The sequence below is a fragment of the Eumetopias jubatus genome, unplaced genomic scaffold, assembly GCF_037043125.1.
Source record: "Eumetopias jubatus isolate StellerSeaLion01/CBP00866 unplaced genomic scaffold, mEumJub1_p1.0 scaffold_15, whole genome shotgun sequence".
NCBI lineage: Eukaryota > Metazoa > Chordata > Mammalia > Carnivora > Otariidae > Eumetopias > Eumetopias jubatus.
Genome location: NW_028274821.1, coordinates 14,891,007 through 14,908,712, shown reverse-complemented (window position 1 = coordinate 14,908,712; position 17,706 = coordinate 14,891,007). Strand labels below are relative to the sequence as shown.

Sequence of the window (17,706 nt, the reverse complement as noted above, 5' to 3'; positions counted from 1 at the left end):
TGAAATGCATTTTAAATGTTATTCGTAAACATAATTTTTAATGGTACATTAAGTTGCATCAAAATGATGTACCATGGCTACTTAGACAGATTCTAATGATGCACCATTAAAGAGACTTTGTTATTATAGAGTTCCAAAACTAATGCTATTGAATCCAAGGGCATAAACATTTGAAACATCTTAATATGTATTGGGTATACAAAAATTTGAATCAATTTATAGACTGGCCAGGAAAACACAAATATGCCTATCTCATCTTGTTCTTACCAATATTGGATATTTTCATTAGCTTTATTCTTTGGTTGGGTTAATTTTGTTCTTTACTTTCATAACCAATAATCCTATTTTCCCCATATATTTGTGTACTAACTGCATTTCCTCTTTGGGAAAATACTATGACTGTTGCAGTGTGTCATCAAAAGAGAGAAATCAAAAGCAGAAGGAAAATACTTATCTTATCAAGACAATTTTGAAAGTTTATGGTCATTACAAAAAGTAGAATTCCTGATTTCACCATTCTCGAGACCTTTTATTCTCATTTCTCATCACCCTGCCACCCATAACTATGATTTGCAAACAATCTGCAGCTTCTCAAATAAGCCATATACTGTCAACGCCTTGACTTTGTACATGCTGTTCCCTTATCTGGAATGTCCTTTAACGTATACCCCAATCACACACACCACACATGCACACAGAGCCTGTGGCCTTTCCCAGGCCCCAGCAGTCGCTTATCCTTACCTTTCTCATAGCCCCTGACATCCCACATCCTTATCACTAATATTCTTTTCAGACTTTCCCTCCTGCCCATGGTTTCCACAAGAGCAGGGACACCTCATCTTTGATTTCTAGATACCACCTCATTTATTATCATGCCTGAAAGAAAGTAGAAGTTCAGTAAATGGTTCTTTCCCTATGGACATTATTGTGTAATAAACGTCATGGCCTTCTCAGTTATCCAACTCTGTCATCCCCAGTAATTGTTAGGATTTTGAGGGAGAGACTGAGTAGAAAGAATACAAGCTTCAGAGTCAGCCAAACCTAGGTTCAAACTTCCAGTTCTACCACTAACCAGTTCAGTGTCCTTGGAATAATTACCTAATATCTTTGACACTCCACTGGAACAAAGAGTGATCATAATACGTACCTTACAGGATTATTTGAATATAAATGAGGCATTGAATAGATGTAAAGAATCTGGCATATAGTAGTGGCTCTCAATAGTAGACCACTTTCTAGTTATTGTGTATTTCCATTATATGCATACTTCTATTGCATATATATTTCCTTTATAATGCATATTACTGAATTCAAAGATCTGATACCTAAGTATGTATTTTTCTTTGAATCATGAAGGCCAAGACACAAGGTCAGTTGCACTGACCATATTCCTGCTGCCTGGGCAAGAATATTCCTTTTAAGCAAATCTTAGAGAAGAATTAGTTCTAATCACAGTTGAGAAAAGTAGGCCTATATTTTCCAAAGGCAAGAGAAATCAAGTTCTCTGTAAAATAACACATGATCTAATCATCGACTGCTTAATTTTTTTCTGTTTGCCCCATTAATATTGCTGAAGGTATTTGGGGACCTCAAATTACTATAAATAAAGGCTTGCTGTCTCTGATGGCTGAAGAAAAGAACTTTTGGAACATGCTCTACTTTTCATTTCTAAAAATATATCCACTTGGGCCACACTACAGAAGTACGTGAAATCTTCCCAGTTAAAAATCGGATTTACACTGGTGGTGTGTTCAGCACAAGCACGTGTACATGCAAACACATGCACGCGTACACACACACACACACACACACACACACACCAGAAACCCTCTGAAGCTCAGTTTCTTTTATTTATCAAACAGCCATGATTCATGTGTGCCTTCTGTGTGCCTCCCTTAGGGCTAAAAGACATTTGCATCCATCTGCCAACCAGATGAACCCAGAAAAAAAGTCACAAAAAGTGCCTAAGCGAGGGTAATACAAGTATTTGTGCAGAATAAATTTGCCAAGATCTTTTTCCTCTACCTTTACCCCAAACCCCATCACAAGCTGGTTTTACATCCCACATGCCACGGTTTCCCTTCTGATGACAGCTCAGACCATCCTGCCCAGCACTTTGTGTTCTCAGCCTCATACCACACATGATTAAACGTAGAATATGAGCCTCTAGTACAGTGCACAGCATAAAAATGTGCTCAATACACAGTGTTTTCTTTCTACCTTTTCAAATCCTTCTGAGCATTCACCAGATCCCCCTCCACACCCTGTGGGGGATTCCTGCCACAGAGAGTCAAAGTTACTGCCCCAGGCAGGCCTTCTCAGATGCTGAGAAATGTCCAGGGATTTTCCATTTGGGAGGTTTCTGGCATTCTGACATATGAAGAAATGCCAAAAACGGCTTTCAAAAATAATAGATTTTAAGCTTTTGCATCTCACAAAAGAATGTTTTTAAGTACTACGGTGTACTCTACGGTGATACTTACAAGATTACCATCGGATTTGTAAAAAGATGCTACAGCAAGTGCAGCTAAGGAATGCCGACAGGAGTTTCAAATGCATATACTACATGTCATCCTCCAAATCTGTTCATTGTGTTCTGTCCATGTGTAAAGCCCCACTTGGAAGTGACATTTGAAAAATAAATTTCAAGTCCTTTGAACTGTAAACTCTTCATTTATAAAGTCCTTACTCCCAGGCGCCTGGGTGGCTCAGTTGGCTAAGCGTCTGACTTCCACTCAGGTCATGATCTCAGGGTCCTGGGATCGAGCCCCTGTGTCAGGCTCCCTGCTCAGCGGGGAGCCTGCTTCTCCTTCTCCCTCTGCCCCTCCCCCTGCCCCTTCTGTCTCTCTCTCACATAAATAAAATCTAAAAAATTAAAAAAATAAATAAAGTCCTTACTCCTATTCTCATCATAGTGCTTGCCACCAGACATCTATGAAAACAAAACCATGAGCAAATAATAAAATAGATGGGGCAAGATTTCCCCTGAAAAGAGGTGGAAAAGAGGCTTAGGGGAGCCAAACGAGGCCATTATGGCCACATCAACTTACAGGTTGAACTGGGAAGAATTTCTCTCCACAACCCCCTGGCAACTCATTCACTGTCACTAAGGGGGCCGTGACCCCCCACTTGGATAAGCAGGGTCCCACTCCAGCCCCCCAGGAGGGTGAAATGGAATGGGAGCCGTGACAAGCAGGCCATGAATTAGCAGGCTATGACTAGAATAATTTTCCCCAGACTTCTCTGGCAAAAGTAAGCTATTCCTCCTGCAGAGACGCCTCTTGAGTTTATAACTTTTAAACTGAAATGTTTTTCTGAAGTAATTATAAGGCACCAGTGAACACTGAGTAGAGGTTACTATTTTAAATGATAAACTATTTTAATTGTAAGAGAAATAAACAATGGGATATTTGAATTGCTTATAATGACAGATACACAGAGAGGCACAGAACAATATATTTATAACTGGAAACCACAGGTTAAAATATAACATTAAATATACATAAGGATATAATCTATCCATGCTCTTGTGAAATTGTAGGGTTCAAGACGTGATGTGATTGTTCTATGGGTTACTGAATAGTAGAAAAAGAATTATATGCAAACAGTATGGAAAAAGACAACATGATAGTAAGACAGCTTGGGCTTTGGTCCCCTTCTCCTCTTCTCTTCCCCCCTTAACTCTACAATCTGGATTTTGCCACCACTCCTGGGCCTACCACTCACGTACCCCAACCTCCTGGAAACTACTTTTGCCAACAATGTAAACTCATTGTTGCTAAACTCAAGGACACTTTTCATCTTTGTCTTATTTGATCTCCTGCCACAGCATTTGACTCTGTGGCAAACGCCCTTCTTCCTGGAATCACTCAGTCTTGACTTCCTTGATATCATCTCTCTTGGACGTCATCTTATCACCTGATCCACTCCTTCTCAGTCTCCTTGCAAATGCTTCTTTGTTTTTGATCCCCTCACTGTTGTTACTAAAGGTGCATCATAGGTCCTTTTTTCCTTTCTCAATGTACATTATTTCCCCAGTGACTTCATCGGTTCCAGTGACTTCAAGAGCCTTCTCCTTGCTAAAGGATGTCCTAATCTATACCACCAGGCCAAGTCTCTCTCTCCTGTGCTCCAGGCCGATCAGAGCTAACTGTTTACAGGACAACTGTATCAGTTATTTATCGCTGCACAACAAATCCCCTCAAAATAGTGGTGCAAATCCATGACAGTTGTTTTACTCCTGAATCTGGAGGTCAACTGGGCTCAGCTAGGCAGTTCTCACTGTGTCCAGGTCTCAGGAGTTGTGGTCAGACAATGGCTGGGGTTGGGATCATCTCAAAGTCTTCATTCACATGTCTGTCACCCAGGTTGGAAGACTTGATTAGCTGGAGACTTAAACTCTGGACAATTTCTCTCTATATGTATGTACGCAGTCACTCCTCTGGGTGGCCAAACTTCTAACATGACAGTTGAAAGTTCTGAAAAAGAGCTCATGTTCAGACGTGATGTCCTCGTGTTTGGAACTGATCTGACATTTACAGCCAGGTCATGTTATTCTCCTGTTGGACATAAGCAATCTCATAGAATACTGACCTCAGACAAGGTTACTCTGAGACCATAAGATAAAACAAGACCACTTCATAATGTTGTGTAAGCACAGGTAAAAATGCCACTATGACATCTATAAAATATCCAACCATAGCATTAACTCCACTTTCTGACAGCATCCAATCTGGACCAAATCTATGCTTTTTTTTTTTTTTTAAGATTTTATTTATTTGACAGACAGAGAGAGAGAGCACAAGCAGGGGGAGCTGCAGGCAGAAGGACAGGGAGAAGCAGACTCCCTGCCAAGCAGGAAGCCCAATGTGGGGCTTGATCCCAGGACCCTGGGATCATGACCTGAGCCGAAGGCAGACATTTAACTGACTGAGCCACCCAGGTGCTCCAAATCTATGCTTTCTCAAACCTTCCCCCAATCACCCAACCAAATCCCAAATCCTATAATAGGTTCTTGCTAACACCTTCTTACTGAAACACTCCACAGTTCCCATGATGTTCATTCTTCCCTGCTGCAAGTAATAAATGCAACCTGTTTAACTGCAAAGGTGTTCCTGATGAACTTGAATTGAAGAGCACTGGCAGGTCCCAAAATAATCATCTCCAGAGAAACCAGCATGGCCTTTTCTAAACTAGCCTTGTATATCACATAGCATCATTTCTGCATGTTCTAAGGAAAAAAGATGTGATGACCAGAGAAAAGGAAGTCTGGAAAAGAGGTATGTGGATGAACTTACGGGAATGAAAATAAAGCAGATCTCACATTAATGCCCACAAAAGAGCATACACTACAGAGAAGACTCTCAATGACCATATGCACAGGATGATCCATCCCGTGACTCTTGGCTAGCCCCCTCTTCAGACATCCCAGTGCCTATGCCAGAAGCCCATAAATGGTGGTCATAGTGCTGCACTCGAGGCCACCCCCTGCTGAACGCACTTCCACTGCTGAGTTCCCAACCCGTCGGCAGCAGAGTCTGATGCCAAGCCCTTGCTATAGCACCATTCTTCGGGGAAACTAGCCAAGACACCCGATAGAATATTAATTATATCAGAACCCAACTACCTGAGAGCAGATAGCAATTTGTCCTTACCAAAATCAACACATACTTTGGATATGCCTTCGCCTTCTCTTCCTTCCAGTGCTTCCACCAGCACCACCATCCAAGGCTACCAAGCACTACAGAATATTTGATTCATCAAATATAAATATATTTATATTATTTTATATCATTTATATTTATATTAAAAATATAAATAAACTTCTCAAATCACTACATTGTACACCTGAAACTAATGTAACATTGCATGTCAACAACACTCGAATAAAAAAGACAACTTTTCAAAGCTATGGTGTCCCTTACAATATTGCCTAAAACCAACTCACCATTTAACAGCAAAGGAAGTGCGGTAACGTGCTCATTATCATGAGAGCCCAGGCTGGTGCTGGTCTGGAAAAGCAGTTCCTTGCTGCGGCTGAGTGTGGTTGAGAGGGAGTTGGTCTGCCCTTGCGGCTCCGTGCAGGGGACCAGAGGTGCTCTGTAGAAGTGGCCCCATGATTGCTGGTGGGTACAGACAGATGAAAATGCTTCGAAGAGGCCGCTGATAGAGAGAGATGGCCCGAGGGTGCAGCTCAAGTTCTTCCTTAATACTGCTAGGCTCTCACGGTCTCTGCCTGGAGGACTGCAACCTGAAAGGGTCTTCCTGCAACTACCTCATTACAGCGCCCTCTATTGATAAAACTGAACATCCAGCCCGCTGGCAAAAAAAATGCCGAGAGGGCTTAGCTACAGTAACACAGAGAAGGTGAAGAAGGATGGATTTGGAGCTCAGAGTTAATACGCCGCTAACGGGCACCTTGCAAGTTCTAACTAGAACTATGGTTCTAACTAAAGCTAAAACTATTGTTCTAACTAAAATATTGTTCTAGCTAAAACTATTATCAGCATTCACATAATTTTTTTGTGGCTCTTACGATTATGTTCGTTAGGATAAATTTTTTTTTTAAGATTTTATTTATTTGACAGAGAGAGAGAGAGCGAGAGAGGGAACATAAGCAGGGGGAGTGGGAGAGGAAGCAGGCTTCCCTCCTAGAGCCCGATGCGGGGCCCGATCCCAGGACCCTGGGATCACTACCTGAGCCGAAGGCAGATGCTTAACGACTGAGCCACCCGGGTGCCCCTCGAATAAATTCTAAGAAACAGAATCACCGAGTCCAAAGATTTAAACTTTTAAAATCTTTGGATATAGAATAATAAAGCTTCTTTATCACGATGTGCAAATTTATGTTCACGCCAGTAGAATATGAATATATAAAGAATAAGCAAGGCCTGGGCAGTTCTAGGAGTTTGATATTCTGGAACAAACTCTTGACAGTTGAGTGAGCTAGCTTAGCATGACCAGCTCCTGTTCCCTACTCATGTTCTTTGGAGTCTTTCACTAAGGTAATTTTGGTTTATTTGTTTATTCAAATGGCTATCAAAGCAGAGATAAAACTAAAATTCTAATGGGGGGAAATTGTTTTTTAAATGAAACATGAGAATATCCACAAGTAATAGCTGATTCTTGAAAGAAATGTGACTCAAGAAAGCCAAAAAGCCATGTCTGCATTTTGGAATTGAAAACGGGAAATGTTCAAGATGTCCCCTCACTTCTGTCAAGGTTCTCTTCTGATACACTAACCTGCAGGGTTGCTGTGGGGATCAGTAATAACACATGTAAAGCACACAGGAGGAGACAATAAACAGGAGCTTTATTTCCTGAGAGCATTGCTCTTGTATTGCTAAAAATCCAATTGTATATATTCTTCATTTTGCCAAAGTTGTTTTCATTAAGGATGGAAACGCTTCTCGTGCCCAAGCTAAAAGTGGGTTACAATAAAATGTTAAGCCCCGATGACTATTAGTTACAGATTCGATGGTATTTCTTCCCAGCTTCTTAACGAATACCATTTGTCTTCTTTAACTGCTTTTGCTGAAATAAACTCTCAATGCAGTGAGCAGAAGTGGAAGGCAATCAGATATTACATGATCTTTGCATTTGTCTTTGGTTCCAATATACTTAATTTGCATTAGCATTTGGGCACTTACTCTGCCCATGTTGTAATAAGCCATTTGCATTGCGTCTTCATCCTAAGACTCCTTGAAGCAAGAGCCCATTTTAACAAACTATATCTAGCATTGTGCTTTGCTTTTTCCTTAAAAATCAGGTGTTGCAGAGGCGCCAGTGTGGCTCAGTCAATTAAGCATCTGCCTTCGGCTCAGGTCATGATCCCAGGGTCCTGGGATCGAGTCCATGTCCCACATGGGGCTCCCCGCTCAGTGGGGAGTCTGCTTCTCCCTCTGTGCCACCCCCTTGTGCTCTCTCGCGCGCGCTCAAATAAATAAATAAATAAAATCTTTTAAAAAATAAATAAATAATCAGGTCTTGCAAATACAAATGGTTTCATGTGCCAGGCATGTATCAGAAATTAATGAAGCAGGAATAATATAAAATAATAGGGAAACTGGAGAGGCATTTTTATAGAATGAAATAAAATAAAATAACATAAAATAGAATAAAACAAAACAAAACATACTCTTAGGGGAAAAAACTATAAGCTACATTAGACTATAAGACAACCTGTTTATGACATCTGTATAAATCTTGGGTGAACTGAATTAGAAGCTGAAGTAGTGCTAAGAAAAAAACTAAAAATGGATGAACCAAAGAAATCAGGACTCGGGCCCGAGCCAGAAGTCCCACCGCTTCCAGCCCGGTCTCTATAACCCCTCGCTCGCTCTGCATCCCCCTCCCGCAGCCATGACCCCACCACCTCCCCCGCCCTCCTCATATCACTCTCCCCAGTGCACTGCATTTGAGACCTTGATTTTTTTCTTACGGTAAAACTCACATAACATAAAATACCCCATTTTCACACCTTAACGTGTAAAATCCAGTGGCAATTTGTACATTCATGGTGTTTTGCAACCATAACCACTATCTAGTTCCAGAACATTTTCATCACCTCAAAAACAGACCCTACCCATTAAGCAGTCCCGCCCCACACTCCTTTTCCCAGCCCCTGGCAATGACTATTGGATTTTTGTGAGACCTTTATTTTTGCTTTCCCTTGCATGCTCAGTTCAGCCAACATCGAAAGAAAATCAGAGCAGAACTCAGGTCTGATAAGATGAGAAGACAGGGCGCCTGGGTGGCTCAGATGGTTAGGCGTCTGCCTTCGGCTCAGGTCATGATCCCAGGGTCCTGGAATCGAGTCCCACATCAGGCTCCCTGCTCCTTGGGAGCCTGCTTCTCCCTCTGCTTCTCTCTCTCTCTCTCCCTCTGTCTCTCATGAATAAATAAATAAAATCTTAAAAAAAAAAAAAGATGAGAAGACAGACACAGAGTTAGGGCAGAATAAAGCTCTCTGGATGCAAAGTTAGGAAAGTTTCATTAGATAATTTCCCTATTGAGGTTCTTTCCTGTTCCCCATTGGGTGTTTCTCCTTTTTGTGCCCTAAATCGTGGTCAATTATATTCTGTTGCCCCGCAAATACTTTTGGTTTATATTTTGAGTCAGCTGAAAATGAATTTAAAATGCCTGGTGTAAAATAAAATCTTTAAAAAATAAAATAAAATAAAAAATAATATCTTTTTTTAAAAAAAGAGGGACACCTGGGTGGCTCAGTCAGTTAAGCGTCCGCCTTCAGCCCCGGTCATGATCCCACGGTCCTGGGATCGAGTCCTGCATCAGGCTCCTTGCTCAGCGAGGAGCCTACTCCTCCCTCTGCCCGCCACTCTCCCTGATTGTGTTCTCTCTCTCTCTCACAAATAAATAAAATCTTTAAAAAAATTAAAAAGTACAAAATAAAATAAAATAAAATGCCGGGTGTAAACATTCACGCATTCCGTCGTGTGCCAAAGGACTTTCCTTGGCTGACTCAGGATTGTTGATTGATGGTCTCAATCTCCTTGGAAATCACTTGGAGACTTTTGAGAAGGATCCCCCTGCAAGGCTGAATTTCTCTGAAATGGTGAATTGCCAGCTAGTTACACAATGCATTGAAAATATCTCTTGGGGTGCAGCACAATCACTATAAATCTACACAGACCAGACCTTGAGTTTCTTGGAGGTCGATCTTTAGTCACTTATTTGTGAGGCCATGGAAAATTCACTTGTACCAAATCTGGCCATTTTTCTCTAGCTCTAGGAGATAAGCAAAAAGGTTTGTGCACACAAATATGAATACAGGTTAACTTCGAAGTAATACAAATGTAATTTTAAAAGTATAACCACATTTTCTACTTTTGAATTTTGTCTTTGCTTTGCTTGGTAAAGATGGTCTTCTTGGGCAAATCACCTCAATTTTGGGGGATCTTCTTTGCTCATCTTTAAAATTAAAAAAGTTTACCTAGATCAGTAGTTTCTTACTCAAGGTATCAAAATCTGAACACAGGTGTTGTCTCTACTCTGAAAATAATATATCTTTCCATTCATAGGCTATCATTTTTAAAAAATATTTTGATTTTTTAGTTTAATAGATTTTGTTACATTATATTGTTTATATTTAGGAAATACAAAATTATTCATGCTAACTATAGAAAATTGGAAAATAAAGAGAAGATAAAATAAAATCACCTGTAATCCTGCCACACAGATATAGTGACTATTCACATTTCACTCATTTCACTGTGTATTCATCCACTTTTCTTTCTCTGCATACTTATACCTATGTTATATTGGCCAAGCTGAAATATACTATAACCATGATATTTTATAACTTGTGTTTTTACTTAATCATGTATCTTAAACCTTTTCCTAAATCATGAATTATTTTTCTACAAGTTTTAAATGACACTCTTATATGTGAGTACATGTTATTTTTGAATATTTAGATGGTTTCCAATATTTTATTTTTTTTAACAATGCTCCTATGAACATCAGTGATGTGATTACGTTCATATCATTGTGAATTAAGAATTGTTATTTTGGGCGTGCCTGGGGGGCTCATTTGGTTGAGCCTCTGACTCTTGGTTTCCGTTCAGGTCATGATCTCATGGGTTGTGAAACAGCCCTGCAAAGGGCTTCATACTCAGTGGGGAGCCTGCTTGAAAGATTCTCTCCCTCTTCCCCTCCCCCCACTCACTCTCTCATGCTCTCTCTCTCTAAAAGGAATTTTTTTTTTTAAGATTTTATTTATTTGAGGGAGAAGGAGAGCACAAGCAGGGGGAGCGGCAGGCAGAGGGAGAAGCAGGCTCCCCCCTGAACAGGGAGCCCCATGCAGGACTCGATCCCCAGGACCCCGGGATCATGACCTGAGCCAAAGGCAGATGACTGAGCCACCCAGCCACCCCAGCATTATGAATTTATAGTGATGTTTCAAATCCCAACTTATGATAATAAAGTTTTTACTAATTTCTTTAATTTTACATTTTATCTCTTTTTCTTTATTCATACTGGACAATCAAACATTTTTCATGCCCAGAAAAAAAAAATGTATGAATAGTTCTTGAAAAAGAAAACGCCCTCTTATCTCTCTAATTTTTTACTTAATCTTGCATATAATAATAACATTTAAATACATAATACAAAAGGAGATATAAGCAACTTATGATTGTAGTTCTTATATAATAAAACGAAACAACCTGACAAACTCAAAGCAAACAGGCCTACAATGCTAATAATGCTGAGTTCAACAACACTAATTTAACTTGACAGATAATAATGGCTTTCATAAAGTGGAGCCATTCCCTTCATTGTGACCATTGTACGGATTTGGGAGAAAGGGGGGCAGGTTCTTTGGAATTTGGTTCACTCATTCCCATGTGCCCTTCTTATGGTCTGATTTTTCACCCGTTAACTCTATTCAACTGACTGAAAACCACAGCAGACCAGCTTTATTCCATCATTTGGCCTCAATTACAAACTAGGTTGACCTCTGTACCCATATGTTCTTATTCAACAGTTGCAGATACATTGCTTAGTTCTAACACAGCCCCCATTGTAAGTCAGTACTCAGCTCCGAGGTTCAATCTGATGATCCTAAACATTACATACAAACCCTGGACATTATATATAATATGTATATATATATGAATAAACACACATTTTCATTTTAACTTTCCCCAATGTGAAACACTGGGGAAGCAGTAGAGCTAAGATTCAAACTCAGATCTTTCTGTTCCACTAAACCACCCAAACTAAAATAGGCCAGTGGTTTTTCAGGACTTGGGGGAAATGAAGGCACAAGTGGTTATGATGTGCTGAGAGAGGCCTGGGATCTGGATCCAGATAATTGTAGCAAGCTCTACTACAAGCCAGCCTTGTGATTTCAGCTTCCTCATCTATAATGTGAATGGGTTAGATCATGGCCCTCTATAGTTCCAAAATTCTGTGAATTTCCTATACCAAATACCCCTTTGATGAAGAGGAATGACTTATACAATATTCTCCCTTTTTGCTGTGGAGTTTCTAATTCCATGTAAACATCAACCAATGAGGTCAAAGAAGAACTGGGCAATTATTCCAAATTTGGGAAGTGTCTATTCCAAATAATTTAATACTAAAAGCATGACCATTTGATTGAAGGATATGATTAAAAAAAAACATCTATCACACTATCTTGGAATCCTGCTAAAAGTAGAAAAGACACTTTAGAAACCACTCAGAACAACCCCTCATTTTACTGATGCAGGTTTCTGTGATTTCCCCAAGACCAAACAGCTTGTTTGTACTATAGACAGATGATTTATTACCTGGGTTATTAATATCTAACTTACCGTAATGCCCTCAAAATTATCTTCTCATATTCACCACCAAAAATATAGAGGAGGAAAGCGGTATAAAAAAGTGGTTAAGTATAGGCTGTGAAATTAAATTGCCGGGCTGCAAATTCCAACAGCAACACTTCCTGTGTAATGTTGAGACAATGACGTAACGCCTTCATACCTCAGTGTTCTCCATCTGTAAAATAAGGGTGACAATAACTGTACATACCCCCCAGTTAATCAGGAGAATTAAAATAGTAACCCATGTAAACTGTTTCGTATATTGCCTGGAACATAGGAGATAACCAATATTAGCCAGGATTTTAAAATTAAATTGTGTATGTAATACATTGGCTCAATTTGGTTGAATGTCTCTCTTGCATTTCTTTCATTCGTATTCAGGGTCAGAATTAGTCTAAACCGATCTTACAAGGATTGTCAATCTACAAATTAGACGATGACAAAAGTGCCCACTAGGAAAACAGGAGCTCTAAAATTAATTCTAAGACTAAAACAATATAGGGCAGTTTTCCTACTGCAGTACACTAAGGTCAAAGGGTTCTCTTGAAAAGCTTGCAAAAACAACTCTGATATCACATATAAGTAACATCTCATCCACTGTTCTCCAAATTTTTGTCCCCCATTAAGCAGACGATGATTTGATTTTTGCCAGTGTATGGACATGGCTTTACCATCACCATATTTAAGTGACAGTGATTAAATCCTTTAACACATTGTGTATGAATCTCAAAGGCCTTTATGACTGTTTATCTCATCTTTATGGACCTTTAAACTTAATAGCTTTGGTGGCAATAAAAAAGTGACTTCCAAAAGTCAAGCATCTCTTCAAGGCCACTGCTAGGCTGTTCAGCTGATCAAAATTATGATGTCACCCAGACACAGAACTCCATGTGTCCTTGTCTTCAACTTGTCTACTAACTGACAACGTGTGGGGGGTGGGAGGGGTGTGGGCGGAATTTGTGTTCTCCTGTCATTAAACAAGGACATTAGTCAAACGAAGTATCAGTTCAGTTCAGGGAACACAAATGTTGCAATTTTGCTTGGGTTTAGTAGTTTGGGGATAGTACATAGGTTCATTTAAAACTCACAGTACAGTAAGTCATGTCAGAATCACCCGTTCCTCTCCTTCCCCTTCTGAAATGTTAAGGTGGCCAGTCTGAAACACAGGGCCCTGGATGATTATAATCATAAGAACCAGCTCAGGGCCACATTCCCTGACATACCATTCCTAACCATTCATTTTTCCAACTGTCATTCTCCTTCCCTTTCCCTGCGAATAAAATGTCCCCCCTCTCCCAACTCCTGAGACCTTCATTAATGGCCTCTCTTCTCCACTAGCCCACCCGCTGACTTGCACACAGAGACAACACACCCTCTTTCTCAGGCTCAGCTACTCATCCCCACCCCCACATACCTACCACCCACACTTACACCATGTTAATAATTATTCCTTTGGACCAAATGTAACCCTTTCACCAGGCAGTCCTTACTCTGAACTAGCAAGCCAAGGAAAATCCAAGACACAGCCATACAATTTTGCTAAAAGAGGCATGAACACTTTCACTATCTATCCAAAAGACACTTAGGGGCAAAAAGAGTAAGTTAAGGTGGATTAATATGCCTAATGATTTGAGGGATGAAAAAATTTCTGAGGACACCATCACATTTCCTATAAATGCATTGTAACCCAGTTTTCTAAGAAGTACTGTAAAATAATGTTAAAACTGGAGCCAGAAAAAAAAAAAAAGCTATAGAATTAATTCTGTGATTCTTTTCACTGAGTCACATTGATATGGTGAGCAAATTGACAATCTACCTAACCTTTCCAAGACCAAATTTCTCAACCTCAGGAGTGTTGGTATTTTAGAGTGGATAATTGTTCGTTGTGTAGAAAAGTTAGTGGTATCCCTGGCTTCTGCCCAGTAGATGCCAGTATCCCCCTACCTCCAGTTGAGATCATCAGAATGTCCCCAGACATTGCCAAAAATCCCCTAGGGGGCAAAATCTTCCCAGATTGAGAACCACTCTCATAGATTAGACAGAAGACTGCTTGTAGTAAAACTACAGCCTATGTAGTCCAAAAGGAAAACCCATTGCCTGGTCTTTGTAAATAAAGTTTTATTGAAACACAGTTACACTCATTTATTTACTTAACATCCATGGGTGCTTTCTCCCTAAAACAGCAGAGTCTAGGAGTGGTGACGTTGTGTGATATATTGTATGACCTGCATAACCAAAAATATTTACTATCCAGTTCTTTAGAAAAAAAATTTTGCCAACCTCTGCCCTAGTCTACTGGTTCCAAACATCTTTTTAGTGATGGCATCTTTTTATAATGAAATCTTATATAAAACTTGTGTCAGACGGGCTCCAGATGGAACATTCAACTCGGGTAATTTGAGGAAGTGAAGCATATGCAGAATAACTTATAAAGGCAATTTCAAAGGTGTGGCAGAATATGGAGAAATCCCAAAGGGCTAAAAAAGCTGGGTGTTCTTACCACCTCTAGGCCTGAAGGGGAGAGAACGAGACGACTCTGTAGGAAGGGAACCAGAGGAATCAATGTCCCCCTCACATTTTCCCTCCCTCCAATCTCACACGTGTGTTCCCTAATGGCCAAATCCAAACCGAGGCCACAGGACAAGACAATCCCTTGAGGGGATCCTTACAGGTCAGTCTCCCAGGTCATAGGTGGAGAGTGGACCCGGGGGGCAAACAAAAGATACCCAGCATCAAGCCCTAATATCTGACACTGATCAAAATCAAGCATCTGTGATGCTTAGTGGGGAAGGTATTAAGATCAGCACAGATTGGCCTGACTCTGACATACTCTTCAAGTTGAAACAGGGATCGCAGTTTGAAAATCCTCTTCTGAATTCTCTGCTGACCTTCTCACTTCATTTGCCACCTCTCTGAAACAAAATCCCGTAGTCAGATATGTCAGTGCTGTTTTTCCCAACAAACTGCGATCCTTAAACCCACTGGCACCATTTAAACCTTTGAACCCCAGCAGGTACCAGACTCCCCCACTCCCACCCACCCCGATCCTCTGCCTTCTCTGCTCACGTCCTCAAATTGCTAAACATTGATAGAAACATTTTCAATACGCTGATTTCTGAATCCACCTCAATGTCATCATATCGGGGCAATAATAGGAGTCTGTTTGCTCAGCTTCCCATGACTTTCAGTCCTCAACGAAAACTGAGCTCAAGGTGGCTCAGTCGTTAAGCGACTGCCTTCGGCTCAGGTCATGATCCCGGGGTCCTGGGATCGAGCCCCACATCGGGCTCCCTGCTCCGCGGGAAGCCTGCTTCTCCCTCTCCCACTCCCCCTGCTTGTGTTCTCTCTCTCGCTTTCTTTCTCTCTGTCAAATAAATAAAAAAAATCTTTAAAAAGAAAATAAAAAATGAAAACTGAGCTCAATATCTTAATCACCAAATCTGATAGCCTTTTCCTAAAACCTCATCTGCCTTAACCTCTCTGGAGCCAACAGTCTCATCCCTTGCTCTCATCCTTTCCTTCCTGACTGATTTCTTCCTTTGGCTTCCATAGCACCATATAGTCTAGGGTTTTTATCTCATACTTTGACCACCTCCTCTTTGTACCCTTTGCAGGTACTTTTTTTTTTTTTAATTTAAATTCAATTAACATACAGTGTGTTATTAATTTCAGAGGTAGAGTTCTGTGATTCATCAGTTGCATACAACACCCAGTGTTTATTACATCACGTGCCCTCCTTACTGCCCATCACCCAGCTACCCCATCCCCACACCCCACTCCCCTCCAGCGACCCTCAGTTTATTTCCTAGAGTTAAGAGTCTCTTATGGTTCGGGCGCCTGGGTGGCTCAGTTGGTTAAGTAACTGCCTTCGGCTCAGGTCGTGATCCTGGAGTCCCAGGATCGAGTCCCACATCGGGCTCCCTGCTCAGCAGGGAGTCTGCTTCTCCCTCTGACCCTCTTCCCTGTCATGCTCTCTATCTCTCATTCTCTCTCTCTCAAATAAATAAATAAAATCTTTAAAAAAAAAAAAGAGTCTCTTATGGTTCATCTCCCTCTCTGATTTCATCTTATTTTATTTTTCCTTCCCTTCCCTGTGATCCTCTGTTTTGTTTCTTAAATTGCATATATGAGTGTAAATGATATGATAATTTTGTTTCTCTGATTGAGAAAACACTCTCTAGTTCTATCTACATCGTTGCAAATGGTAAGATTTCACTTTCTGATGGATGAGTACTATTCCATTGTATATATACACCACATCTTCTTTATCCATTCATCTGTTGTTGGACACCTGGGCTCCTTCCATAGTTTGGCTATCGTGAACGTTGCTGCTATAAACATTGGAGTGTGGGCACCCCTTCGGATCACTTTATTTGTATCTTTTGGGTAAATACCTAGTAGTGTAATTGCTGGGTCATAGGGTAGCTCTACTGTTAACTTTTTAAGGAAGCTCCATACCGTCTTCCAGAATGGCTATACCAGCCCCTTTACAGGTACTTCTGATTGAAGGAAAGAATTTTCTCCAAAGGACCTAATAATAAATCATGACCCCAACAGTACAATGAAAGCAAATAAAATGAGTAGTTTCAGAAGGCTATGTCTTGTAGGACACCAGTAACGTTTCTTGGAGAATTAAAAATCTTGCAAATAAGTAGTTTTCCATACAACTAGTAAATAACAAGATATCATTTCCCTCCAAACCTTCCTCAAACCTTCCTCCATTACTCATTTCTCTTAATGTTCCCATTCACTCAGATCTGAAACCTCAGACTGAGGAGAGAATGGAATTTTAGGCCTGGAAGAGAAGGTCATCTACTTCGATTTCAGCATTCTACGGATGAAAATTAACTTCCCATTGCCTTTGCCTTGGTAAGGATTCTAAGGAAATATTGCAGCCCCTCCTTTTATTAGCCATTCCTACTTGGCCTGCAAAATCTTATTATAGTGTTAACGCTCTCCTCTGTGAAGGGCTACCAGTTCTCTACAGGCTTTAGTCTGTGTGATAGTTAATTTGGCATCAGTTTAACTGGGCCACGGGCACCCAGACATCTGGTCAAACATAAACAGGGGTGTGTTGGATGGTGTTTCTGGTTTTTAATGTGTTGAATCAATAGATTACATAAAGCAGTTGCCTTCCCTAATATGGGTGGGCCTCATCCAATCAGTTAAAAGTCTAAATAGAACAAAAAAAATGCTGAATAAGAGAGAATTCTTTCCACCTGGCTACCTTGAAGCTGGGACATGGGTTTTTTTTTTTTTTTTTTTTTTTTCTGCCACTTGCATACTCAAATGGAAACATTGGCCCTTTCTGAGACTTGAGCCTGGCCAGCCTTCAGACTGAAACTACACCATCAGCTCCCTGGGGTCCCCAGCTTGC

The 17,706-nt window shown here is 40.5% G+C and overlaps 1 long non-coding RNA gene across 3 annotated transcripts in view; it reads right to left on the bottom strand.

Annotated features, from left to right (window-relative positions):
• The window catches only part of LOC114197886 (uncharacterized), a 46,764-nt gene that overhangs the window by 11,567 nt on the left and 17,491 nt on the right, over positions 1–17,706 (bottom strand). For 2 of the 3 annotated variants that reach the window (XR_003606979.2, XR_015766896.1), the window contains exons 3-4: positions 15,160–15,241; positions 12,321–12,504 (exon numbers count right to left, since the gene is read on the bottom strand). This is a non-coding gene — a long non-coding RNA (uncharacterized LOC114197886). Of the gene's footprint in view, positions 1–3,408; positions 4,479–12,320; positions 12,505–15,159; positions 15,242–17,706 lie in introns of those variants that run through there. The other variant, XR_003606978.2, reaches the window with a different exon arrangement.